We start from the raw sequence: 18,940 nt of genomic DNA, 5'->3' as shown, positions 1-18,940 counted from the left end.
TTCAAGGGTGGACAGGAATCAACTAACCAGGCGTGTTCAAACATTAGCAAGAAATGTCCAGTGCAGAGACCCTTCCAGGGATGGGGAGAGTTCAGCGGGTAAGAAAGAGCTCACACCGCCTGTACCTGCAGCCCCAGGAAACCAAACCACTGTGTCCTCCAGAATCTACTCACATACACAGACATAATTAAAAATAGTAAAATCTCTTTAAAACGCCGCTTTAGGGTTTGATTTGTTTCTGTTTTTTTTTTTTCTAAAGACTTCAGCATGATTTTAAAGCAAACATTAACTAAAACAAGCTTGCTTTTACTAGGAAGGAAAATATTTCAATATTTTATGCCTGATGACAGCAGGCAGTAACTTTGTATTTTCTAAAGGATTCTTATTCACTCTTTAAAAAGTTTATTACTATTATTTTTATCATTATGGGAGGGGGAAGAACAGGCATATAGAGGTCAGAGGACAACTTTTGGGAGTCGGTTCTATCGATCATAAACTCCAGGATTGAATTCTTTGTGGCAAGCCATTTTACCCTGGAGGCAGTCCCCTGAGCCTTTCATGCTCTTAGAAAGGAGACCGGAGAGTAATCTTAGGTGAGGAAGCAGGAAGGGGATGGTGAGCAAAGGGCATGTAGGACAGGAAAGAGGAGTCTGACAGAGGGTGGGGAGGACTGGAGGCACTGAAGTGGTGAGGGGGAAGAAATAGTCCCTTTGTTCCAATGCCTCAATGATGTCTCATGCTGGCTGGATTTGGAATTACTAACAACAGTAAAACCATGACACGAAGCTGAGATGAGGCCATGGGGCGGGGGGGGGGGCCCGGGGGTGATCAAATATCAAATGCTCTGTATAATAGATATTTATGAAAGTGTCAGAATACATAAAAAATTAAAAACAGAAAATCTTAGCCAGGTGAGGTGGCACAGACTCAAGAGGCAAAGACAGGAAAAGTACCACAAGTTCAAGGCCAGCCTTAGCTATGTAGTGAGAACCTGTCTAAATGAGGGCCAGCAAGATGGCTCAGCAGATAAGGGTGCTTTCTGAAGAGCCTGTAAGACTTGAGGTCTGTCGAGGACCCATCTGGTGGGAGGAGATACCCAAGACCTGACAGTTGTCCTTGGACCACATGGGCTGGGGAGCTGGGTTATAAGCACGTGCCACCTGACCCCGTTTCAGCAGTCTCGGGGAGCGAGCCCAGGCCCGACCGTGAGTGCACTGGAGAAGCCCTCTGCATCCAGAGCTGCATCTCCGTGAACTACCATCTCTCTGAAGAACTTTCTGCATGACAATAACTGGGCCGTGGGCTGCTGGAGAAGATACCATGCCTTACCTCCCACTGGCTGACACCTAAAGCTTGCACAGGCGACAATTTCTTGCTTCCAAGCTCTGCTTCAGCTGTTGAGAGGATCCTGATAACAGCGTAGGAATCAGACATCCTGCTACACTGATTTGCAAGAGCTGAGACCAATGGTAGATGTGGGGGTGGGGAAGCCAGGCAGGTAAGGCCTTTGCTGTTGCTTTTCAACCTCTGTTCACACGGCATCCAACTTAAAAAGATTGGCCTACCAAAAAAGTCTTTTTTTTTTGGTGGCGGGGGGTGTCCATCTTTCTAAGACCTCAGACTTCAGAATCCAGTGTCTTTCACTTCAGTGGCTTTTTAGCCTGGAAGAAAACAGCCCATTTTGGAAATATTCACTAGTGTCCTGAGCACTGCAGTTAGATCTTAATAAGGATGAAATAGGAAACAGCAAAGACTGCTTGGCCCCTCACATTTGACACAGCTAGCTGCATCAAGGGATGGTGTGGCATTGCCACCCACATCGCATGAGTCAAACTCCTAAAACATGGCCACAACAGGCTTCTAAAATCCAGGTTACACAATGTCTACAGAGTGTCTCTGGTGCCTCCAGATCAGGATCACAGTGAGTCAAGGAGCAGAATGGAAAAGACACACCTGAACAAACCAGAGGCCTGGGTGCGGAGTCTGAAGGTGATGGGCAAGAAGAGGCAGTTAGGGTTCAATCTAGGGTGTTCTGTAAGGTATATGACGGACATCCACGTCACTCTGGGGAAGAAAGGGCTCAGTACCCTAGGGTGTCCAGAGAGGAGAATGGCAGAGTTCCTCTCTAGCACAGCCTGCAGTGGTCCTCTCCCATCCAAAGCCCTAGCTGATGAGGGGGAACGCTACACTTCCACCCTTGACAGCACAGAGAAACCGTCAAGGCAGCTCAGATGCTGGGCCTTCTGGCAGCGGAGGAGGACTGCTGGGGCACTACCGGTCTTTGATGTATGATAGAACCAAACAAGCTTCATCTGATGGCAGCTAACAGCAGCAGCAGCAGCAGCTATGAGGTAGGCACACAGGGCAAGCAGCACTAGCTTTCCTTGGGCCTCCTTATATTTAGGCTAAAGCAGGGAGGCATTGCCCATTCAGGAAGGGCTTAACCCCTCAGTTAATCCTTCTGCAAATGCCCCCACAGACCCCTGCCTGTGATTCTAGATCCAGTCAAGACAATCTCAGATTAACCATCTTATCAGTGTCATAAAATAGTATGTTAATATATACTCATTATTTAAAATGTTAGAATTTTGCCATAGTAAAGCTGTAAAAAGCAGTACTTACGTCATGGTTATGATGGTTACGATTGTATGTCGGGAGTTCGGAGACCACACAGCTAGTACCTATGATACTGGATGCTGAGTCTGGGCAACCCCTTCAACAGCCTGTAAGCACTGGAAGGATGTGGTGTCTACCGTAAGTGTCTACCGTAAGTACCTTATTTTCATTCTTTGGCTGCTTATTTCTGACAGAGTTTTCTATGCGCTTAGTAGGAAGAGAATTGCTCACTTAGTGGATCCAAATGTGAGCCAGGCAACCAGAGCATCTGGGGCCTAGCCCTGGCAAGTGCTTGGTAGAACCCAGAATGGCACCTGAGCAGTGGCTGGTCACATGACCTCTTGCTAAGCATCCTTTCCTTCCCCTCGCCACACCAGTCTACACTGCACAAGTCTACACTGCTGCAGACAGACCTTGGGGGGTTGGGAGGGGCGCACAGTCCTCCATCAGTACACAAGGAAGAGCGGTCACTCTCCTCAAGGGATAGAACCATTGCCAGTGAGAACGCATGTCAAAAACTCCCCACGTTTTCTACAAGTCCCTGCAGCTTGTGACAGGGGCTCAGACTGCTTCCTTCTTCCCCTGACTCCAGAAAGGCCAAGAAGCACATCAGCTTCCAGACCCCATCAGATACAGTGAGTCCCCTAAGATCTAAGCAGCAGCTGCAGAAAAAACTAGGCTGACCCCTGCACAGGTGGCCTGAGGTGGCCCCAGAATCTGGCCCAACCTCACAGAGGCAACACTTCTCCCAGAGTCCCAGAACTGTTCACTAAGAAAGGCTGAGGAGAGCTGAGAGAGACCCTTCGGTGAAATCGCACACACAGAACGAGACCTCAGAAGTTTTCCGAGTGGGCCTGGCTGACATTGCTTCCCACTATGGCCTGTTACTCTGTGTGGTGGACCCATGCCTTTACTCTACAGATACTCCCCCAATGCTGGCCTTTATGGCACCTTTTAGAGTGCCTCGGGCTGCCATGAGCCTTCACATCCTAAGCTGCCTATTGCACCTGCCGCCTCCGGCTTTTCCACCTCTCTGGAGTGGGGCAGAGGAGGCTGTTGGGTGGGTGTTCTCTATCATTCCACCTTACTACCTGTCTGTGAACCTGGAGGTGGCTAGCTACCAGGAAACCCCAGCTATCCTCCTAAGCCTTGTAGAGAATTGGACTTACACAGCCACACTGAGCTTTTCTCATGGGGCCAGGATCCAAACTCCAAGTTTAAGAGAATTTGAGCAGCAAGCTCTCATCCAACAAGCCATCCCTTCAGACCCTCCTTTCTATTTTGTTGCCTGACTCTTTATCAGATTGAAAAACAAACAAACAAACAAACAAAGCAGAAAATGCTTCCCTTTAACCTGCCAGGCCCAAAGCCTTTGGAGAAGAGAGTCCCATTGGCCAAAGCATTCTACTGATTAGCCAGAGGGGACAAGAGATGTGACTTGCCCCTGGTGAGGACACGGGTCTCTCTCTGGACTTTTAATGGAGGTATCCCTCATCTTACAATGGAATCATGCATTTAACCACACTGTAATGGAGAAGGTTGTTATGATCCTAAAGATGTCAGAGAAACCTTGAAGGCATTCAATCCCATTGCTGAAAGCCTTCACAGGCACTAGGGGGTAACCAGCAAAACCACAAGGTCTAAGAAGACACTGTCTAGGAACTAGGCCACTGCTGCTGGCTCAGAGTTCTGTGCCAGCAGCATCTCTCTGACTGCTCCTCGAGGCCTGTAACACTCACAGAACCAAGCTCCCCAGTTCTCAGGGTGTCCCCTGGAAGAGGTCATCTGGAAAGGACACTCTCCAACCTGCTAAACTGCCTGCAGGCTGTGCAGTGTGCTCAGGTTCTCAGCTTTGTGAGCTGAGGTAGGCTTTGGTAACGCAGCTGTCTTTGAGTCATTTCTGTTCCTGTAAGTAGCACCTCTCCCGTGTTCCTGTAAGTAACCTCAATAAAACTCATAGTTCACCAAGTGGGACTTTGTGGTCTGTCATGGGCTCCCTGTTCAGGGTGAATAGACCTATGTATTGTGTCTCCCCAGGAAAAGTTTTAACAAATTCAGAACCTTTCTTAAAGCTCCCATATTTGATAGTATCCCTCAGTTAGCATGATTTTATCATTATCATTATTATTTTACTGTTATTGTTTGGGGGCAGAGGGTTGAACTCACAGTAATCCATGCTAATCCCAGGTTGAACTACACCCAAACCCCCAAATTACAATATACTCTTCTCATTTTTTAAGAAAAATTATGTGTCCTTCCTTTGTGAGGGGAGGGGTCACGTGCTGCACACATGGAGGTCAGAGGACAACCTCCAGGAGTCTGTGCATTCTCTTTCTACTAAGTGGGTGCCAGGATCAGTTCTAAAGCACCTTGGCCAGCTGAGCCATCCTACTGGCCCAGTACATTTATGCTTCATAAAATCTACTGACTTTTTAAAATCGAGGTGAAATTCACATACATTTACATAACATAAAACTAGCCATTTTAAGGTGAAGGTAGTCGCACTTAATGTGTTTGAAATTTATGCAAATACCACCTCCATAAAGCTCCAAACTGTGCTGAAAGGAAACCCTTTAAACGGATCCCCATAACCCTTCCACCAGCCTGGGGTAACCACCAACCTTCATTCTTGGTAGACTTATCTATTGGTAAATGGTATAGTTTTATTTTTGTTTTCTAAAAATATTGTGTTAAGGTGGTTGGAGAAGGCTCAGCTGCTAACACCACTCACTCATTGCTCTTACGGTGACCTAGGTTCAGTTCCCAGAACTCTATGGAGGTTCACCGCCTCTGTAACTTATTTCAGGGATCCCGTGCTCTCTTCTAACTTCTGAGGTCACCAGGCACAAATGTGGTGCACACACAGGCATGCAGGCAAAATACATACACACATAAAATAGAAAGAAATAAATTTTAAAAATATGCCATGTTAGCAAACACCATAAGAATTATTGTCATGGTCATTTGAAACATGCAGTTCAGCGGTGTCTTCACAGTTGTGAACAAGAGCACCTTTACTTTACCACTAAGAAATGGCATGTTTTTCTCCATGGCCTGGTGACCACCAGACTTCCGTGTCTATGAATCTGACTGTTTTAGACTTTGCATGTTAGTGGATCTGATGGTCTGTGTTTTCCTGGTCTGCTAGCACAGTCCGTACAGCATATATCAACACTCCATGTTTGCTCAGTAATATTCTATTGTGTGGACATACCGCAGGGCCTCAGCTCCCTGGTTTGGGTTTTACTACTATGAATAGTGTTTTGGATTTTGTAACTACATACAAAAAGTGTGTAGTTTCCTTTCTCTATCTAAAAGTAGAATTACCCTACTCACACGTCAGCCCTATGTGTACCTTCTTGATAAGGATGATGATTTTGGCTGTTGCTTAAATTTTGAGAAAGAGTCTTGCTATGCTGTACAGTCCAGGTTGCCTTTCAACTCAAGATCCTCCTGCCTCAGCTCCGTAACTGCTGGGATCACAGACCGCCTTGCCAGGCCATGTTTAGCCCATGAAGGTCACTAGCTGCTTCTTTAATCATCGTAAATTTAGTAAACCAAAGTTCATCCAAAAACCTAAGAGGGCAGGCCCACGGCTCAGGAAGGAGGGAGCAGACTCAAAAGTCCCAGGGGAGGGACTCAGAAACGTGTGAACACTGGGCCACCCCAGTGCCTGTATAACAGTGGGAGGGCAGTGTTGGCATTAGGGTCAGGGGTCAGACATGCTAAATTGCCTTTGAAGTGCATTTTCAAGGACAGCCCTGAGTGAAGTAGAAATACCTGCACTAAATGCAGTTACCAAGGTGCCCTGGGATGGCTGGCTATTTCTCCAGCGATGATCTGGCTGTCAGGAGAAATGAGGGTGACATCAGGACCAGAGCAGATGCAGTCAAGGCTTCCTGCTCACCAAGCCAGGTCCAAAGCCCTTAGTCCTTGTCACAATGGCACTTAGTCATCTCAGTTGCTATAACAAAATATCATGGATGGTGTGGCTTAAAGAACAAACAGTTCTCAAGGACTGAGCTGACAGTCCAGACCGTGGTCAGTTTTTCTGGCTTATAGATGCCTAGCCTCCCTGTGTCCTCACACAGGGTTGGGAGACTTTCAATTTCAATTTTTTCCCTTATAAGGGCATTAATCCTATCATGGGGCTCCACCCTCATGACTTCATTTAGTCCTAATGACAAATGTTCCATCTCTGAGTATCATGGCATCAGATGTCAGGGCCTCAAAGTATGAGTGGGGAGGGGCACAAACATTAGTGCATGGGCACATTGGCAGTTGAGGTCCCCGGGTCACAGCTAGAAGCTTGCCCAAGTCATGCCACTGAAAACTGACCAAGGAGGAACTGAGTCCGAACTCCAACAGGCCAGTGCTCACGATCCTTAACCACTGCTGCCAAGGATTACAAAGGCTGGCCTCATGGCACGCACAGAAAATGGTTTCCTATCCCCGAAAAGAGGAGCAGGGAACTGAGAGCCAAAAGTAATCTTGACCCAAGTCTAGATCAAAGCTGAGGTCTGGAGCTGCCACTTCCCAGGGCAGACAGAGCTGGGAAGAAAAGCTCTAATCCTTGACTCTTGCCTAGGGATGCTTGCCCCACCCCAGGCCAGGCTAGCTCTAGCTGTGCCCCACCCCAGGCCAGGCTAGCTCTGGCTGTGCCCCACCCCAGGCCAGGCTAGCTCTAGCCATGACGAGTCTCCATTCTGCTCCGTTTTAATGAGTCATCCTCTTGCTGCCAGCAGTGTGTGTCACTGCCCACAACCAGCTCACATCCCCGGCTCTTCCCACTTGGAGACACCAAAATGACAAGCCACCTGATTTTATAGGACTGTTTTTAACATCATTTTAATATTAGGAACGAATCTGCTGTTAAAATGAGTAAATTGGGATCGAGCTGAGCGCCCACAGCGTCCTTTATCACTCTGGGACCGGTTCAGGCCAGTCTGTAAGCTAGGACGGTTCAGTGTGGGAGAGAGGGTAGTGGTCCTGACTAGTGCCTGCTGCCCTTCCAGTATGGAGTCAGACGGCTCTGGTGAGAATTCAGAACAAAAGTAAACCTTGATAATGGTTTTCTTCCCTGAACCTCAGATTTCTTATTTGTAAATTAGGAATGATGTTATTTACCTCAAAATTGAGCTGTGGTGAAGACTAAGCAATTATTAAAAAAGAAGTGAAGCTCGTGGCCAGGCAGCCTATGTTCTCCAGGCACTGTTGACTTATAGGATAACCAGCTCATTTCCAGGGGACGACTGGCCAGCACCAAAGTTAAACCATGTGAGGAGCGAGGGCCTGGGCCTTGCTAATAGAAGTACTTTGACACAAAGATGATGTTGGATTTGACACAACCGTGGCAAGCACTCAGGCTAATGGGCATGGCAGAGACTCCAGTGGACCTTTTGCCCAAGGAGGCTGACACAGAGGTGGAGACCCACCTTGCACCTGCCCTGCCTGGCCACCAAGGGTCTTCCTGGCCCAGCTGTCTTTTTGCTTTCAGTTTTCTTATTCCCTTTTAGAAATCAGATGCCTTGGTGGGGCAGGAAAACAGGACCTCCAGGGTCAGAACCTCTCACCCAGGAGCCACGTTGGAGCTGGAGCCTGCCCCCACCACTTGAACAACAAAGGGAATTTACTGTAGTTACCCTTAGTTGTAAAATGCAGAGGGTCACAGCTTCTATCTTGAGGGGAGTATAGAATCTGACCGATGCAATATAGCAAATCTACCCAAAGATGTATTGGCCGTGAACACACCACTCACTGTGTCTCAGAGTTGTGTCTAGGAATGTTTGTGAGGCACTGGGGAGAACTGGCCCCACTCCTCACCTGGGCAGTATAGTGTGTAGTTTTTGTTACCTTGCCTTAAGCCCTGGGAACAGGCTGCACTACAAGCCCCCGCCCAGGTTCCCTCAGATCTACAGATGAAAAACAACACACACACACACACACACACATTCACACACACACACCAGTCAATCTTAAAATGCCTTTCCTATCTCAATAACTGGGCACTTCCAAACCTCCCCTGTCATCCCTGCATAATCAACAGAGTGACCATTGAGCCCTCTAACTGAAAACTCACATGGCTGGTTGGCTTTATCTCCTGTAGCTACTCCTCCTTCTTCTCCCTAGTTCTCTTGATCCTCCTTCTCCTCTGTGTCTGTTAGCTTGCCTGTGGAGATCTTGAAGCCCTGCCTATCCTGCCCAGGTCATTGGCTGCTAGCATCATTATTAATGGATCAAGAACCAATTGGAGAACAGGACCTCAGCATCAGAACCACCTCCTAAAGAGCAGCACAGTAGAGCTGACTCTGATGGTAGGGTGCAGGTGAGGTCCTCCTGCTGTGGGAACACAGAAGAGCTGTCCCAGCCCCTCAGTGGCTTCAGCACTTGGGAGAATTGGCCCTGAACCTTGCCTGGGCAGCACAGCAGAACTCTCCCTGATGGCAACGGTGTGGATAAGCTGTCCTCCACCACCCTGAGAACAGGAGGGTGGATCTTGCCCCTGGCCAGTTGTGACATTGGATGAGCTAGGGATTGATGCTGGAGAGCTCACCCTGGTGGCTCAGGTGCAGGAGTGCTGGTACGGTGACCAATTCAGCTACTGCCCAGGCCCAGGGCCTTGAGCTGGCCCATTCTAACATCTACCCCATCCCAACATCTACCCCAGCTATGATCTGCTGGAATCTGTGAAGACGCCAGTCCTGCAGATCCAAAACTGCAGGACCTCCATGACACAGGGCAACAGCAGGATATCTGAGATGAGACCCAGTGAGGATCCAGTATTGATGGTGTCACAGAAGCCAGAGGCTTCAAAATAGCCATGACTCATTGCAATGAACATTTGCTCTGCAGTCAGGAACAGGTTAATTGCATTATTCAAGGTATGGGTGGTTCTCTAGAGAGTGGTTTGTTTTCAGTTTGCTTTCCTCCCCAACACCCTCTCACACTTTTACTTCCCCTGTCTCTCTGTCAGTCTCTGTCTGTCTTTCATGTGCTTGCTGGCTTATATTATAAGGAAACAAGAATGTCCTCACTACATGTGGCCCCTTGATCTTGGACTTTACACTCTTGGGACACATGAGCTAAATAAATTTGTGATTTATTCAGGCTGAGGTTTTCTTTTCCAGTAGCAGAAGACAGGACAAAAGGTCCATATGACAGGAGAGACAAGAGGAGGCAAGAGAAGGCTGAGGGGCTCACCTGGTAGCCAGGTATTGTATTCTGCCTGATTCCCTGCTTTCTACCCTGTCTCACTGTTCCTAGGTCTGTGTCCCTTACTGGCTCCTTCTCTTCCTGGTTATGTCATCATTTATGTGTGGGAGGGATGGGGGTGCTTGGACTGTGTCTCAGACCTTATCATGCTCCCAACCTGCCCCCAACTGCCCCCTTCCAAAGTGCTTTAAATGTAACACATGCCTCTGAACTAACTCACGCCTTCTGACTCCTTCCACTTCAGACTTCACCACTTCAGTCACTACTTCTGGTGGACAGGATGCCAGCACGCGTCTCAGTGAACACTCGCATGCACCATGGCTCAGCCTTTGGATGAACTGTTCCCTTTATCTACATCAGTGGTTCTCAACCTTCCTAAATGCATGACCCTTTAATATACTTCCTCATGCTGTGGTGACCCTGTCATAAAAATATTTTGTTGCTATTGCATAACTAATTTTCCTACTGTAATGAATCATAATGTAAGTATCTGTGTTTTCTGATGGTCTGAAACTCCCGTGAAAGAATCATTTGACCCCAAAAGGATCGTGACCCACAGGTTGAGAACTGCTGATCTAAAATAACATCTCTGTTTTTCTGCTAAATGTTTAGCCTTAAGACCTAGCTCTAAGGTGCAAGCTTCCTGCTGTCCCCTTATAGGTGGAATTCATGCCTGAGGGTCGCCAAGGTGCTGATGCGGCTCCTCACAGTGCTGATGAGGCCTCCCTTACAACCTTCCCAGCAGACAAGGCCTCCCTTCTCATATTTTCAGCTCTAGGCTTCACAGTTGCCCAGAGTCCCCCAATACCTGATCTTTGCAGGATGCTGTACCCCCGACCCCCATTCTCCCCAACTACTCACTAATTCTACCCTACTACTGGTTCCCCTGGGCCAGTCCAGGGAGTTATCCAGAGAAGCAGAGGTCTTGTAGCCTCTGGTAGGTGGAGTAATTTTGCAAGGCAGGATCTTAGGTAGTTCTGCAGGGGCTCAGCAGAGAAGTAGAACCAGAGATTTCCAGCTACATTTTTTTTTTCTTCTTTCTCTAGTAAGACAAACTTTTTATTCTATTTTGTCTCCACTCAGAAACTAGGCCATAAACCATTTGCTATCCATCCTAAGTGTAATGTACTTTGCTTTTGCAGCTGATTGCCTGTCTGGGTTGCTCTGAGGTAAGAAGCTGCAGTCTCTGATTTGCACCTCATCATATAACAGCGGAAGGCTAGGTAAAGTGGCCTTTATTCTATCTCAGCAAGGAACTGAGCTTCTCTAAGTCTCAGGAAGAGAAGGGGAGGGAGGCCTGTCTCTGCCTTTTGTTCTCAGCACTTTAAGATTGTGTGTTCACATGGTAAAAAGCTCACTATGAGTTTACACATAAATACAGATCATAAATTAAATAAGAAGTTTGTAAGAAAGAATGTCTACATACATATCCACTAGAAACAATTATCTGGCTAAACATTCATCATTTGTTATCAGCCTTCACATTCATAGAAAGTTAAAGACCATAACTAAGCTGTTCTTAAAGTTTTATATAGATAAACCCAGTTAGTATCTTATCTCCTGTTTTTGCACCTGTGGTCCTGTGGTGTGTATTTTCTTTATGACCTTTTAAAATGTGCCCTAGGTTTTAAAAGTCTGTTGTTATCTCAGAAACAGTTAAACAGTTTTGTTAAAAAAGAGACTCAAATGTCTTTGTCTGCTTTACCATTCTAAACAATGATGACCCTAACATGCTAGTTGTTTCTGCAGAATAAACGCTCTTTATTTTTACATACTATCTGAGTCTGGGGTCTTACCTCATTGAATTTTGGACCCTTAGGAAACCACTTCTGCAGAACTCTGCTCACAGGAGCACACCTTGCCTGAGGTTCCGTCCCTCCTGCAATCGGTCCATCTTGCTGTGTTTCCTCATCCCGTGAGAGAGAGCGAGAAACCTGTGGAAGATGAGAAGTCAGAGACAAGACACAGGGAGAGGGCACTGGACAGTGTTACCCATGTGACTACTCTGTTCTCCTGGATTCCTCCCACAAGCACTCTTGAGGCAAAGCCTTCATGCTCTGTTGACGACTCCTTTCTTGGAAAATGTTCCCAAGCACAAGGATTTCACGTGGTTTAGTCACAGAGTATGCCAAAGACAGCAGCATGCCAACATGAGGCCAAGGGACCCGAGAAGCTTCTCTGGAGCTTTGGTTTCTTACTATCTATTATAATGCTAAATTCTACAGCCAAGGACTAGCTAGGTCTATAAGTCACTTCTCAAGTTAACAAGCTTTTGTTGTGCAAACCTTGTTCCTTGATTTAAAACTATTGGCTAAATAAAATTGTCTAGGTAGCCTGACGAATATAGCACCTATCCTAGGCCAGCCAGGGCTATGTAGTGAGACCCTGTTTCAAAAAAATCCAAATAAATAATAAATAAATAAATAAATAAATGTAAAAGAAGATGAGAGCCCATGAAAACTTTCTCCCCCCCCACATGTGTGTGCGTGTGTGTGTGTGTGTGTGTGTGTGTGTGTGTGTGAGTGCGTAGAAATGTTTGTGTGTGCAAGAATGAACTCATCTACATGGACATGTGTATGCCATGGCACATTCATGGAGATCAGAGGACAACTTGCAGGTTTAGTCTCTCTTCAACCACACGAAACCCAGGGATGGACCACAGGTTGTCTGTCTTGGTGGCAAGCACCTTCACCCAATGAGACTCTTGATGGCCCAAACTTCTGTATTTTTATGACCCCCCTTTAAATTTGTTAATTCTTCTGTATGATCGACAAATGTCACCTAAGCATGTTTATGGTGCCCAGGCAATGTGCCAGCCTGTGAGTTTCCCCCACAGAACAATAGAGAAAGTGAAGATTTCTTATCTTCAGAGTTTGGAGCTACTTATACTTGTCTGTTCCCAGATAAGTGTGAAGGATGCATCCTCTCAGTAAGAAGAGCACAAGGAAGAGGTGACTGGAAAACAGTCACCGTTGAGGACAGACTGCCACACCAGAGTCCACGTGAGCCACTTCTTGTGATACGCCTCGCACAGTGGACTAGCCTTCAATAAATGTTTGCCAATTATAATAAAATTTGAAACATAATAAATATTTAATTTTCCTAAAAATGTTAAAACTTCTTCTTTAAGAAAAATCATCTCAGCCGGGCAGTGGTGGCGCACACCTTTAATCCCAGCACTTGGGAGGCAGAGGCAGGTGGATTTCTGAGTTCGAAGCCAGCCTGGTCTACAGAGTGAGTTCCAGGACAGCCAGGGCTACACAGAGAAACCTTGTCTCGAAAAAACAAAAAAACAAACAAAAACAAACAAAGAAACAAAAACAAAAAAAAAAGAAAGAAAGAAAAAGAAAAATCATCTCTAGGCAGGTGAGGCAGCTCAGTGGGTGCTTTACTGCTGTGAAGAGACACCATGATCAAGGCAACTCTTATAAGGACAACATTTAATTGGGGCTGGCTTAAAATCTATTATCATCAAGGCAGGAACACAGCAGTGTTCAGGCAGGCATGGTGCAGGAGGAGCTAGGCGATCAACATCTTGTTCCAAAGGCAAACAGGAGATGACTGATTCCAGAAGCAGTTAGGAGGAGGGTCTCATTGCTCATCCCCACAGTGACATGCTTCCTTCAACATGGCCACATCTACTCCAACAAGGTCACACCTCCTAATAGTACCACTCCCAGGGCCAAGCATATTCAAACCACCACAGTGGATAAAGGCACTGTTGCCAAGTCTGATGACCTGTGTTCAATCCCTGTGTCCCAAACAGTGAATGGAGAGAATCAGCTTCTACAAGTTGTCTTCTGGCCACACACACACACACACACAATGTAATTTAAAATATTTAAAGACACATCATGGTGCAGTCTCTCTTCTCAGTGATCCTACCCTAATAATGGAGCCCAGTGGAGACAGGGGATGTGATTTGGAACAGATCTGGGTGCTGTTTGAAAAAGAAATGGGTGGAGATGGCTCACCAGTCAGGAGCACATCCTGTTCTCCCAGGGGACCCAGTTTCGATTCCCAGCATCACATAGCAACTCACAGCCATCTGTAACTTCAGTTCCAGGGATCTGGTGCCCTCTGGCCTCCATGGACACCAGACACGCATGTGGTGCATTTGCATACATGTAGGTACAACATTCATACACATAAAATAAAAATAATTTAAAGAAAAAATTTTAACATGGAAGTGAAGAGATAGGAGTCATAAATTACAGGAAGGTGACACCAAAGTCTTTACGGAAGTTTGGATTAAAACATTTTAGTATCACAAAACAATTTTATAGTTTCCTTATCTTTGAAATAAGAATGACAACATCTACTATGTCACAAAGCACACACTCTCTAATTTGACAGCAAAGACTCCAAAATCCAGGCACTTAACACAACTAAAGTTTAGCTCGCTCTTGCAACAGGCACTCTCCATGTTCCCGCTCTTGTCCTCCACACTCATCTCCAGGAGCTGCCTCAGCTTTCCGGGGGCTTTGGTCCTCAGGTACTTCTGTATTAATGTGTCTCTAAAACCCCCACAGCAGAAAGAGCATCCATGCTGGATGCATCCAGGCATATGAAATGTTGTCTTGCATTGGCCAGAGCACGATGGGCCAAGGGTTTCCAGAAGATGAGCAGAGACTGGGAAAGCAGGAAGCTCCCTGCCAGGACAGGAGAGCTCATCTTTCTGGTGATGTCGCTCCAGAGTGTGGCTGGATGCAGAGATAGCAAGACAGTTAAGAAGCACACAGCCACATTGAGAAGGGACTGCCCAGAGGCTAGTGAGCACCATTCAATACCAAGTGACTAATGTCAGGGACAGCTTTAACCTAGTGAGCCATTAGTCCCTCTGGGCTTGGGGACTGCTGTGCTATTCTTAGTTGAGACTAAAGTATTAACTTTGAGAATATAATAGATCTACATGTGTACAATGAGTAGACAGGACGTTTATTCTCTTTTTCGAGACAGAGCCTCACTATGTAGCCCCGTCTGGCCTGAAACTCACTCTGCAGGTTAGGTTGGCCTCAAACTTCTGATCCTTCTCCCTCTGTCTCCCAAATGCTGGGGTTGCAGGCATGAACCACACGCCTGGTTTGGCATGAAGACTTCAGCACTTAGAAAGTGTATGAAAATTCTTGTGTCTGTTTCCCTACCTAGTTATCCTTCTGCCTCAGACAGTTTGGGCTGCTATACCAAGATACTACTAGATCAGGAAGCTTAAGTGACAGAAATGTCTTTCTTTCAGTTCTGGAGGCTGGAGGTAGGAGACAGACAGCTTGGGCTTCCTGAAGGTGCTCTCCCACACACCTTGTCTTTCACTCTGTCACATGACAGAGTGAGGATTCGTGTAGCCCTCCTACAAGGTCACTCTCTCTTCATGAGGCCTCTGTTCTCGCCGCACATACCTCCCTACCCTCCCTGCTTCCCCTCAATACTGTCACACGGGACCTGAGGCTTTAGCATATAAACTGGGAAGAGACACACCCAGGGTATAATAATTTCCAAGCACAAGGCCCAAGACAAAATATTAACTATCAGTAAAGCACTGTGCTTTAATGTGGGCTCACAGTCGCTCCTCCTGGTGTTCTGGTGTTCATGCCGGCAGTCAGCTTGGCTTCCACTGTCCCTAGGAAAGATGTCCCTGGATGAGAGACATTCTGACCATGCTTAGCTTTTACAGCTGTTCTGGATTAAATTGCACATTTTCTGCTCAGACCCTCCTTGGAGACATTTAAAGCCACTCAACCCTCACCGTTTTCCACACCTCTGGGGTCTGTGTGGAGAGAGCTGGTACATTTCAAAGTGTTCTTTGCATTCCTGGGAAAGGCTACACACTAATTAGCCTGACAGATATTCTCTTTCATCTCTATGATTCCACGTCTGTAACAGAGACATGAGGAACATTGCTGGCCAGACAACCCAACCGACGAAGACAAACGAAAAGAAGCCTGCTGGGCAGGCCTGAGGGAATGCAGCATGCCCAGCTCAGGGAACAATGGGAGGTCCCGGTGTGGGCAGAGGCAGTCTGGGAACAAGAACGCCTTTAGCCCTTTTGAAAACCTATCCAGGCTCCTCCTGAATGTGCACCACGTGATGGAATCCTGTGTGGTTAGTTCGTCTTCTCTAGAATACAACAAGCCGGCCTGCAGCCCACCTCACTCAGGAGCTGAGTGGTCCTCTCCTCCACCCCTCCACCCCTCCACCCCAGGTACGTGCCAGGACAAGGTGTGGGTTAGACTTGGACACATGGTGACCCCAGGGCCCAGCACAGTGACAGACTTTGAGTCAATCTTGGCTATCGGAACAATGAGACATGTTTAGTACATACAGAGGCATGCTGGCAACACCCAAGGTTCTTAGTTCCAGCATCTGCTTTTGCTGTCCAGTCCCTGGTGTGGAAGACATGAGAGGCAGGACATAGCAGGCAGTAGCCCACACACTCAGGGACCTTCGACACGGCACTTCTGGGGTTGAAAGCATGGCTTTGGGCTGGGCGTGGTGGTGTCAAGACTTCAATGTTAACATGTGAGAGGCAGAAGGAAGTGTGAGTTTGAGGCCAGAATGGTTTATATAGTGCATTCTGGACTGGCCAGGGCTACATACTGAGTCCCTGACTCAAACACAAACAAAACAACAACAATAACCAAAAGGCCAATGCATGGCTTTGCCCCTTACCTGGACTTCTAACCTCTCAGCACCTCATGGAGATGATGAGGATGGTGATGGTGGTGATGATGGTGATAGTGATGATGCCTGTGACAGGAATAAAATGAACTGGCACTCTTGGGGATCAAGCCTAGGAAGGATTGTAGGAAGTAGGAAGGATTAAAATGTTGGCTATTGTCATCATTAAAGCTAGAAAACTGTTTAGGATACATTCTGGCTGTGAATATGCAATCCTTTTGTCTTTTTCATGACTTGATTAAATGTTAAACTTCAGTCACATCTGTTATGGATGAGCATGTGGGTGGAGAACCCTGGTGCTACATGGTCATAGAGTTTAGCGGATTCTGAAGACCAGTGAGGCTCTGGTGATCATCCACACATCACCATGGAGGCTTGGTTATGAAGCTCTTCGTATGAAATAATTTCTGGACACAAGAAGCACGCTCCCAGGATCCAGCTGACTTTTAGCGATAATGATGGTCTCTTCCTCCTCTTCTCCAGGTTTCCTGCCGAGTCACCTTCAACAGGCCAGGATGAGGCTCTTCTATCCCTCCTCCCTCTGTGTGATCAAATAGAAGCTTGCACAAAACTTACAAGGCAGAGGAGAAAGCTGCTCCGTGTTCTCTGTATCACTGTGGCTTACACAAAAGGACAGACCCAGAGTGCTCGGCCCAGATCGGTCTCCTCCTCCTGACTGATGCTGGCCCACTGCTTCCCTACAAGGTCCTCAAGGCTCTACTTCAGCACAGGCTAGCCGGGCTTCCCAGCCCTGCAAGCCCTGCCCTGTCCCTGACAAAGCTTTGGCTGACCTTCCAGGCATCCTTCCTCACTGTCTGTCCTAAGTGTGTGAGGCCTTGGTCCCTAACATATACCTTTTCTATAATAGGCCTAGTGTCTGCTGTGACACTGGCTGTTACCATGATTGGATCACACAGCACCTAATTAGCCTTCTCCTTATCCCACTCCCCCATCCCCCACGGCCTCATCTTTGGGAAGTCCCTCCACTTATCTGAGCTGACCCTGTGGCCCTTTTGGCTTGACACAAAGGTGCTTCACGGAAATGACGTGTGTGTCTTCTCAGCCAAGACTAAGACATTCTAGCAGCTGCCAAGAAGGCGTTGTTAGGAGCCGCATGCTGTCCAGGTAGAAAGACTAGCTACCCAGCCAGAGAGCAAGGAGAAGAGTAAGGCTTCAAAACTGTGTGGGAAGAGAAGCAACCCTGCCCTGTGGTCTTAGCTGAGCTCAGCCTCCCAGCCACTCCAGTAGAAGATCAAGAAGAGAGACAATGATACAGAACCTTCTGGAATAGTCTTGTCCTGACAGCAACTGTAGATGAGGAAAACTTCAACTGTGGCTGGAAGAAAAACTGATGGCCAGAAAACACAAAGAAAACAAACAAACAAACAAACCCAGTTGTTGGCTGGGCATATGATGCACACCTTTAGTCTCAACGCTTGGGAGCCAGTGGGAAGCAAATCTCTGTGAGTTTGAGATCAGATTGATCTACAGAGAGAGTTTCCAGGACAGCTATGACTGCACAGAGAAACCCTGTCTTGAAAAGCCAAATAACAACAACAATAGCAACAAAAGAAAACTATTTGTTTTAAACTTTTGGGGGATGGGGGACAGTGAGATGACACAGTACATAAAGGTGACTGCAGCCAAGCCTGAGGATCTGAGTTCGAGCCCTGGGAACTACAAGTTGAAAAAAGAAAACCAACTCCTGAGAGTTGCCCTCTAACCTCCACACATACACTGTGGTATGCACTCCAAATAAATGCAAAAGAAAAAATTTAACAAATGAACTATTATTCTTTGATGTAATTACCAATTCACAGAAAGACGTACGATTATACAGTACCCCACACTCCCACACCCAAGGGTGGGAGCAGGAGTCAAGATGATCAAAGTACATACATGTGCATGAAAATGTTATAACAAATTTATCATTTTTTGCAATTAATATGAACCAATTAGTTTTTTAAAATCCCAGTTACCTTTCAACCAAATTGCTCAAATATTGTCCCCACACACACACACACACAAACACATCCCAGTGTGGCTAAGTTGCAGACATGGTGCTTCTTTCTTCCTACATGAAACAGCATGCATCTCCTAAAATAGAAAGTTTTTCTTATATAAACATAGTACAATCATAAACATCAGGAAGTTACATTTGATGACATGGTACCTCAGTGCCTTGCTTAGATTTTGCCAGTTGTCCCACCAGATGTCCTCTATAGCACAAGGGAGCCTCACACAGATCTCCAGAGCAAACTTGAGGGATCTGGCTGCCTCTGCATCCTCAGCAGTGACCATGGTGCACAGCCCCACACACACATGTGCACCACCACACATGTGCACCACCACACATGTGCACCACCACCACATATGGGCACCACCACACGTGGGCACCACCACACATGGGCACCACCACACATGGGCACCACCACAC

At 46.9% G+C, this 18,940-nt stretch overlaps 1 pseudogene; it reads left to right on the top strand.

Moving 5' to 3' along the window:
- The first annotated feature begins 1,938 nt into the window (after positions 1-1,938).
- The window catches only part of LOC114620885, a 26,556-nt pseudogene continuing 9,554 nt past the window's right edge, over positions 1,939-18,940 (top strand).

The sequence above is a fragment of the Grammomys surdaster genome, unplaced genomic scaffold (genome assembly GCF_004785775.1).
Source record: "Grammomys surdaster isolate TR1022 unplaced genomic scaffold, NIH_TR_1.0 63, whole genome shotgun sequence".
In the NCBI taxonomy this organism is placed as follows: Eukaryota; Metazoa; Chordata; class Mammalia; order Rodentia; family Muridae; genus Grammomys; species Grammomys surdaster.
This window is presented reverse-complemented; position numbering and strand designations above follow the sequence as displayed.